We start from the raw sequence: 8,689 nt of genomic DNA on the forward strand, positions 1-8,689 counted from the left end.
CTCAGCAGGAAATAGTTACAGAAGAAAGACCTCTGCCTCAGTTTCCAAGAAGTATCTTGAGTATGAAGTCTCTCAGGGGGAAACTGTTAGGGGAACCACCCTAACAACTGAAACTGCCTTCCCTGGCCAGACAAGACAGTAGCAACCACTTGCATGAGTTATCCTACAACAGGAGGTCCCGGTAAGGAACACAGAACTAACAAGCTACCACCATCTGGAAGAATTCAGGAAAGGTCAAAAGAAGAGAGGAGATGCCAGAACATATGTCCTACCAACCTCCCAGAATCTTTCTCATTGGAATCCATCTTGGCTGAAAAATGTGTATGCCACCAGGAAGGACCCTAAGTCAGTGATTGGCCAGAGGCATCCTAGAAACTAACCCCATTACCATAAAACCTGAGACTGCAAACCACGTGGTGGAGCAGTTCTCCTGGGTTCCCTTACCCTGCTGCTCTCTGCCAGGGAGTCCCTTCTCAATAAAGACTCTTGCTTTGTCAGCATGTGTGTCTTCTCGGACAATTCATTTCCGAGTGTTAGACAAAAGCCCACTCTCGGGCCCTGGAAGGGGTCCCCTTTCCTGCAACAACTTCAGTAAAAATATAAGACCCAGACATATGCTATCTATTAAAAACCCACTTGAGAAACCAAATATAAAGGCAAAGATAGATTAGAAGTGAAATGATGGAAACAGATATACTACAGAAACATTAATCTAAAGAAAACAGAGTAGGCTATTTGGTTAATTGACTATAAATCAAGTAGCTTTTAGGACAAGGAGTATGACCAGAGGTAAAGAGGGGTATTTTTCCTAATGATAAAGTGTTTAATTCATCAAGAAGACATTTTAAGGGACTTCCCTGGCAGTCCAGTGGTTGAGACTTCGCCTTCCAATGCAGGGGGTATGGGTTCGATCCCTAGTCAGGGAGCTAAGAGCCCACATGCCTCCGGGCCAAGAAACCAAAACATGAAACAGAAGCAATATTGTAACAAATTCAATAAAGACTTTAAAAATGGTCCACATCAAAAAAATCTTAAAAAAAAGAGAACACACATTAATACTGAATCAGAATGTACCTAGCAACAGAATTTTAAAATTCTTAGAGAAAAACTTATAGAAATAAGAGGAGAAACAGACAAATTAACAATTACAATTGGGTATTTCAGCACTTCTCTGCTTGTCATGAAAAGAAAAAGCAGACAAAGTATCAGATATAGAAGAGTTGAACAACCGTAGAAAAAGTTTTTTTAAAAGCTGATACTTTGAGAGGATCAACACAATTGTTAGAGCTCTCACTAGGTTCATTAAGGGGGGAAAAAGGAAATTACAAGATGCCTCAGGTGTATGCCCACCCTCCAGGCAAGTAGGAAAATGAGAACAGTTCTGCATCTCAGCATTATGTAAACAAGGAGTTGCCACAGGTGGCAGTAATCTACACCCACATTCATTACCTCCTACAAGGTCAAGCTCTTATTTTTTTTTTTTTTAATTTAAGGTGTACTACCAAAAGCAACTACAGATACAATGCAATCTCTATCCAAATTCCAATGACCATTTGTAGGTCTTTTTTAGAAAAATGTCTATCCATTTCCTTTGCCCATTTTTTAATCAGGTTGTTGTTTTGCTATTGAGTTGTGTGAGTTTCTTATACATTTTGTATATTAACCCCTTGTTAGACATATGATTTGCAAGTATTTTCTCCCATTCTGTAGGTTGCCTTTTCATTTTGTTAACTGTTTCATTTTGTCGATTGTTTCTTTTGCTGCTCATAGCCAACAGGTTTAGAAAAAGATGCTCAATGTCACTAATCATCAGGGAAATGCAAGTCAAAACCACAATATCACCTCACATCTGTAAGGTTGGCTACTAGCAAAAAAAATAAAAGATGAAAGATATTGGCAAGAATGTGGAGAAAAGGGAACCCTTGTACACTTTTGATAGGAATGTAAATTGATCCAGCCATTACAGAAAACAGTATGGAGGTTTCCTAAAAAAACTAAAAATTGAGCTACCATATGATCCAGCAAAATCCCACTTCTGAGTATATAACCAAAGGAAATAAAATCAGAATCTCAAAGAGATATCTGTACCCTCATCTTCATTGCAGCATTATTCACAATAGTCAAGATATGGAAACAACCTAAATGCCCATTAATACATGAATGGATAAGGAAAATGTGAATATATATATTGGATATAATAATAATATATAATATATTCCAATAAATGTGGAATATATTATATTCCAATATAATATAACGGAATATTATTCAGCCATAAAAAGAAGAAAATCCTGTCATTTGTGACAACACAGATGAATCTGGAGGACATTATGCTAAGTGAAATAAATCAAACACAAAAAGAAACAAAAAACACGTTTACTAGGTGAGAAGATGTATTAATTGTAGCTTAACTGCAGTAATTATCTCACTATGTGTATGTATATTCAATTATCATTTTGTATGCCTCAAATATATACAATTTTTATTTTAAAAATTTAAAAAGAATAGATTGAGAACTATGAAGTGGTGTTAGTAAATGCAGATTTCCAAGTTACTGAAAAGTATGTTCTGAAGAATTAAGGAGTGCTTTTATGGTCAAATTAATATTCAGTTTTATTTCTAACTCTATCAAGTGAATGTTAATGAGGAATTTAGTTGGCTCGAACAAAGTTATTATTCCTTTTCCTATGAAAAAATACGAATTAAACTTAAAATAATAGTCTATAAAAGTGTAAGGGCATTTTTCTCAGATATAGAAAAAAAATCCTAAAATGTGTATGGAAACTTGAAAGATCCTGAATAGCTAACGCAATCTTGAGCAAGAAGAACAAAGCTGAATATCACACTTCCTCCTTTCAAATTATATTACAAAACTACAGTAATGAAAACAATAAGGTATTGGCACAAAAAAAGACACAGAGATCAATGGAACAGAATCGAAACCCAGAAATAAACCTTTATATAGGTTTATTAAATAAAACACATATATGGGGCTTCCCTGGTGGCACAGTGGTTGAGAGTCCGCCTGCCGATGCAGGGGACACGGGTTCGTGCCCCGGTCCGGGAAGATCCCACATGCCGCGAAGCAGCTGGGCCCGTGAGCCATGGCCGCTGGGCCTGCGCGTCCGGAGCCTGTGCTCCGCAACGGGAGAGGCCACAGCAGTGAGAGGCCCGCGTACCGCAAAAAAAAATAATAATAAAATAAAACACATATATGGTCAAATGATCTTTGACAAGACTACCAAGAATACACGAACAGGGAAAGAACAGTCTCTCTTTAATAAATGATGTTGGGAAAACTGGACAACCACGTATGAAAGAATGAAATTGGATCCTTCTCTTACATCATACACAAAAATCAACCCAAAATGAATTAAAGATTTAAACATAAAGCCTGAAACCACAAAACTCCTAAAAGAAAACTTAGGAGAAAAGCTCTTAGACATGGGTCTTGACAAGAATGACTTGGGGTTTGACACCAAAAACACAAGAAACAAAAGCAAAGGTAAATAGTGGGATACATCAAACTGAAAAGCTTCTGCACAGCAAAGGAAAGAATGAACAAACTGAAAAGACCATGCTCTTTTAAAGTTCCAGTGATCTCTGAGGCTGGAGAAGATGACAGTAGCACCACAGAAGGCTGGCATTTGACAGAGGTTATAGGAGAATGTCTTGGCAAAGTCCTCAGAACACTGTGGTGACTGTGTGGGGTAGTTAGGAATATCTGAAGAGAGGTTGATTTTGTTCCAAGTTACATCTCTGCCACTTAGTAGCTTGTGGCCTTGGACACATCTTTTCATTGGCTTTGCAGCCAATTTTAAGTGGCTTTTAATGGGCTTAGTAGCCTGTGGCCTTAGACATGTCTTTCTAGGCCTCAAGACAATCTTGTGTAAAATTGGGTCATACCTACCTGGAGGATGCGTTTAGGAGATTTAAATGAGATAACTTGAATAAAAGTGGCCATAAGCAGGGCTGGCTGCTGAGCAAGTCTCAGTGCAAAATGTAAATGTGGGATAAATTCAAAGAAAAACCTATTAAGAATGTCAATGGTGGTGGCAAAGCATTAAACCCAGCCCTGATCCCCTTCTGAGGACAGGTCCCTGTGTGACTGTCACAAGCCATGAAGCCGGCCCTGCCCACAGGAGATGGGAACCAGTGAAAACTGCTTCTGCTAATTAACATCAAGGGCTCTGTGCAGAGGACACTTGTGTTTGTGAAGCTGTAGCTGTGAAGGACTTCGCTGTTCAAAAGCGTATCTGTAGAAGTGGGACACCCCTCCTTTTCTTTTCTTTTTTTTTTTCGATACGCGGGCCCCTCACCGCTGTGGCCTCTCCCATTGCGGAGCACAGGCTCCGGATGCGCAGGCCCAGCGGCCATGGCCCACGGGCCCAGCCGCTCTGCGGCAGGCGGGATCCTCCCGGACCGGGGCACGAACCCACGTCCCCCGCATTGGCAGGCAGACTCTCAACCACTGCGCCACCAGAGAAGCCCGGGACACCCCTTCTTGCTTGGAGAACTGAGCCACTTTGCCAGAGAGACACTGCATCAATTTCCTAGTCACAGGTGAAAAGGGTTGAGGACATAGCATTTATCTTCCCTTTAAAGAATGGGACCACGCGTTACCTCTAAGCCCAGGCATGATGGTAACCATTTTCCACACAGCCTTGCTTTGCTTTGAGCCTGTGAAAACTAACAATTCCTTTAGATTTTACCTAAAATCAACCCTTCCCCCAATCCTATAACTACAGCTCTGGTTTCTGGTGAGACACCCCATATTTTCACTAGTGTGTGACCTCCTTGCTGAAGCCACAGGATCCTACCTTGATGGACAAAAATGCCCCTTGGCTTTATGTCCAGGATAAACATAGCTGCAAAGGAGTCATCCTTAGACCTTGCCAAGGAAAAGAAGCAGCTGCAGTCATCAAAATTCCTGACAAGGGCCGTGTCCCTGTGTCCCACTAGTGACTACACCAGAAACTTGGAGAGGAACTCCTCTGAAACTCCCTACGGCACCCTGTCCAGCCGTCTTTTTCACTCCCCTTCAGAGACTTCCTGCTGTGGAAAGCCATGCCCAGTTTTGCACATAAGACAGCATCATCAGCTTCCTTTAAAAAAAAAAAAAACAACCTCTGCTGTGCTGCAAACCATAGATCTTTAAAACACAGCATTTTAAAAGAAGAAAGTAGACCACGATTCAGTTTTACTTCTTTTTCCAGTGTTGTATTATAGCACTTATCCAATTGACCCTGTAGTATAGATTTTGCTTGCAAAATCTATAAATAGATACATATATTATTTATAGATAATTATGTATAAGTCGATGTCCATCTCTCTCAAACATCATTTAGAGCTAAAGCAGAAGGACTCACGATTAATACAACCTATTTTCCCTCAGAAAAACCCGACCCCCGAGCGCCAGGCACTGGGCTGTGTCCACTTCCGGCGGCCTCCATTGGCTTTGCTGAGCCTGAGAGGCTCTGAGCCACAGCGGGGGACCTCAAACAGGCCTGAAGCTTCAGGAGCTCCTTCAGGACTGGGTCCCCCAGGGGGCATAAAGGACTTGCAGTTCCACTCTGAGCTTCACCACAAGATCCAAGTGGCAAGTCTGATCATGAGCTTTGGCATTTCTGAAAAGCAGACAGGCCACAGGCTCTCAAATACTAAAGTCACTTAGTGACGGATGTCGCCCTGAGTAACCCAGTCAAGGGATCTCCACGGCTGTCCCTGCTTCGTGATATTAGACCGAGGAGATGCGTCCAGTGACAGCATCATCCTTCCAGTCTTTCTCTGTTGAAAGGAAATGGAGCGCGCATCTGCGCCACCACCTGTCCCATTGAGATGATGACACATTTTGGGAGACTTTCACATGAATGTTGCCATCCCATAAGAGCCTACGTGGGGGTCTCTCTTCCCTCAGTGTCCCAAAGCTCTCCTTGGGCCTGGAAAAATGTGACTATCTCTAGGGAGGCTGGGTTTCAGCAAGCCCTGTTTCACGCCCAGGGACTGAAACTGCCTTGGGAGGGACTAGTTCCTGGTTTGGCCTGAAATAATCCCAGACTCTCAGGAAAAAACAAAGTGGGCAAGACTCAAAGGTTCCAGGGGCAGCAAACGAGCAGCAAGAAGTCTGTTCCCCAGGGGAGACGGGCCCCGCGCCTCATCCCACCCCCCACCCTCCAGCTGAACTCAGTGCAGGAAGAAGTTTCTGGTCCCAAGGGCAGCAGGAAAGGTTTTCCTGGGGTTTCATGTGGCCTGATTAGCATAAGGGTGACTGACTCTGCTTTGTGTTCTAAAGGCCCTTCCCATGAGACACAGGGAAGAGGCTCTGTAATTACCAAGTCTGTAGCAATACTGAATTCTCCGGGTAATCTGGAACCTTTAAAAAGGGCAAAGCCCAGCCTCCTCTCCCGTTTCAGCTGCTGTAAAGCTCCCCAGACGCCAGCATGAGGCTCCATTACCTCCTCGCGATCCTCTTCGTGTTCCTGTTGCCTGCGTCAGGTAAGCTGGGCCCCGGAAGCCGGAGGGATGAGCGGATGGAAAGGATAGGAGAGTCACTCTCTCCTGTCTCTCCCTCTCTCTGTCCCTCTTCCCTGTCTGCACACGATCAGACTAAATAGACTGTACGGATTGCTCATGAGAACCCAGCGCCGTGTCCTTTGGTGTGGAAGGAGTCTGAGAACCTTCCTGCACAATTCCCAGCCGTTTCTAAGCCATTATGTAGGAGTCACCAGCTCCTAAGTCCATCTCCTCACTGTTTTTCATGTGGAGGAAACAGAGGAAGCCTCTGGTAGGCAACTCTTCTTTTTCAATAAAGATAAGAAATTTGATTTCGTCCAAGGACAGAAGTGCAGAATGTTGCTTTATAAATCTTTATAATTGGGACTTCCCTGGCGGTCCAGTGGTAAAGACTTCGCCTTCCAAGGCTGGGGGTACGGGTTCAATCCCTGGTCAGGGAGCTAAGATCCCACATGCCTCGGGGGCAAAAAGCCAAAATATAAAACGGGAGCAACATTGTAACAAATTCAATAAAGACTTTGAAATGGTCCACATCAAAAAAAGAAAAAAAAAAGAAAAAAGATTTCCATTAACAAAATAATAATGAATTAATAAATAAATCTTTATATTTAAAGGGTAGAGTCTCTGGGTAATCAGAGAATCCCAGAGGATAGTAAGGCTCAGCCTGGACTTGGGGAACTGCCGTTTGGAGCATTCCGTGCTTTGCCTTCTCAGCGGGAAGGTCCTCCAGGACATGTCCCTGAAAGCACTACCCTTGGTTCACAGTTTTGAGGCAGCGCATCCAAAGCAGTTTTCAACATTGGATGCCTAATTTTCATTTTACCCTTGGTATCTATGGAAGTAGGATAAAAGGATGGAGGAAGAAAGGAAGGAGAGAGGGAGGGAGAGAGAAAATGGGGAGGCTGAGACCTGAGACAACTGATTAGATGTTGGAAAGAAATTATGTTGAAAAGCCCTTGTTTTATCAGTTTTGTTTTATGGTGATAATCCAACACTTAGAACAGTAGCAGGGAGGGAGGGAGGAAAATGAGTTAGGAGAACAGGAGTGTAAGAAAGATACAAAGGTCAGAAGGAAGCCACAAAGGGAGGGGTAAAGGAAGGATGACACAGACCAGATCTGAGAGAATTCTGAGATAGTAGAGACAGTATTACAAAAGTGTTTTTTTTTCTTAACCATTGTTATTTTCAACTGTAAGTTACTTCGATATTGAGTTCTCTTTAAACAATTCTTTCACTTTCGGCTGCATCTTTTGCGCCTATCTCAGCTTGACTACTTGATCACCTAAATGAGTTGGAAGACAAAATGATAAAAATGGACACCTGCTGGCTGTTTCTGACTCTGAAACCACTGGCATGGTGTGAAAGCTGGCGTAGCATAGCTTCGAGGTGGTCCTTGCTCTCGTGATGGAGCTGACCCCGCACGGAGCCCTTCTCACATCCTAGGCCCTCAGTCACACGTCAGAGCCTTCCACAGTCTGGTTCTGGAAAAGTGAGGAGCCACTGGAGCCTAGGCAGTGCCAGTCACTGTCTGCAAGCTGGATCCACATCATCCTAGACCTATGTCTTGTTGTCATGATGGCATAGCCACAGCCTCGGGAAACAAAGCCCCTGGGCACTCACTCAAAGGGGACACAGGTGGCCTTTCTGACACAGGTGCTTTTATTTCTGACACTCCTTTGCCTCCTTCATTTTCTTTTTAGGTTGTACTCTATTAACAAAGCCTCGCTGCTGCCATAGGAATGGAGGTGTCTGTGTACCGCTCCGGTGCCCTTCAAATACGATACAGATGGGCACCTGTTTCTTCAACTGGATAAAATGCTGCAAGAGGATATAATAATAAGGTGAAGAAACGGCTGTGACAGAAGTGGTCAGAAACTGCGCCCTTTTAAAAATCATATAAAATTTTAACCAGATTAAACTTCTATGTTCAAAGGCAAAGACACTAGCCCTCTGGCCAGTGCGGTTGTTGTGTGGTGTGTGATTACAAGCGACCTCCGAAACCCTTGAGGACGCTGTCCTAAGCTCCCCGTAGTAACCATCTGGGACACCACAGTGGGATGCCCGTGTTCCTTGGGGCCACCTGACCCTCCCCAGCCCCCCTTTGTGCTGTCCAATGACGTGTGCTTTGTCCTTCCTGCTTCCCGCCCCAGGGTGCCCCTACCTAACCCACATCACC

The 8,689-nt window shown here is 43.5% G+C and overlaps 1 long non-coding RNA gene across 1 annotated transcript; it reads left to right on the top strand.

Moving 5' to 3' along the window:
* Positions 1-6,225: 6,225 nt before the first annotated feature.
* LOC307068634 lies at positions 6,226-8,451 on the top strand. The gene is made up of 2 exons (XR_013811462.1): positions 6,226-6,495; positions 8,214-8,451. It is a non-coding gene; the product is annotated as an uncharacterized lncRNA (long non-coding RNA).
* Positions 8,452-8,689: the final 238 nt, after the last annotated feature.

This window comes from Hyperoodon ampullatus (genome assembly GCF_949752795.1).
Source record: "Hyperoodon ampullatus genome assembly, chromosome: 20".
In the NCBI taxonomy this organism is placed as follows: Eukaryota; Metazoa; Chordata; class Mammalia; order Artiodactyla; family Ziphiidae; genus Hyperoodon; species Hyperoodon ampullatus.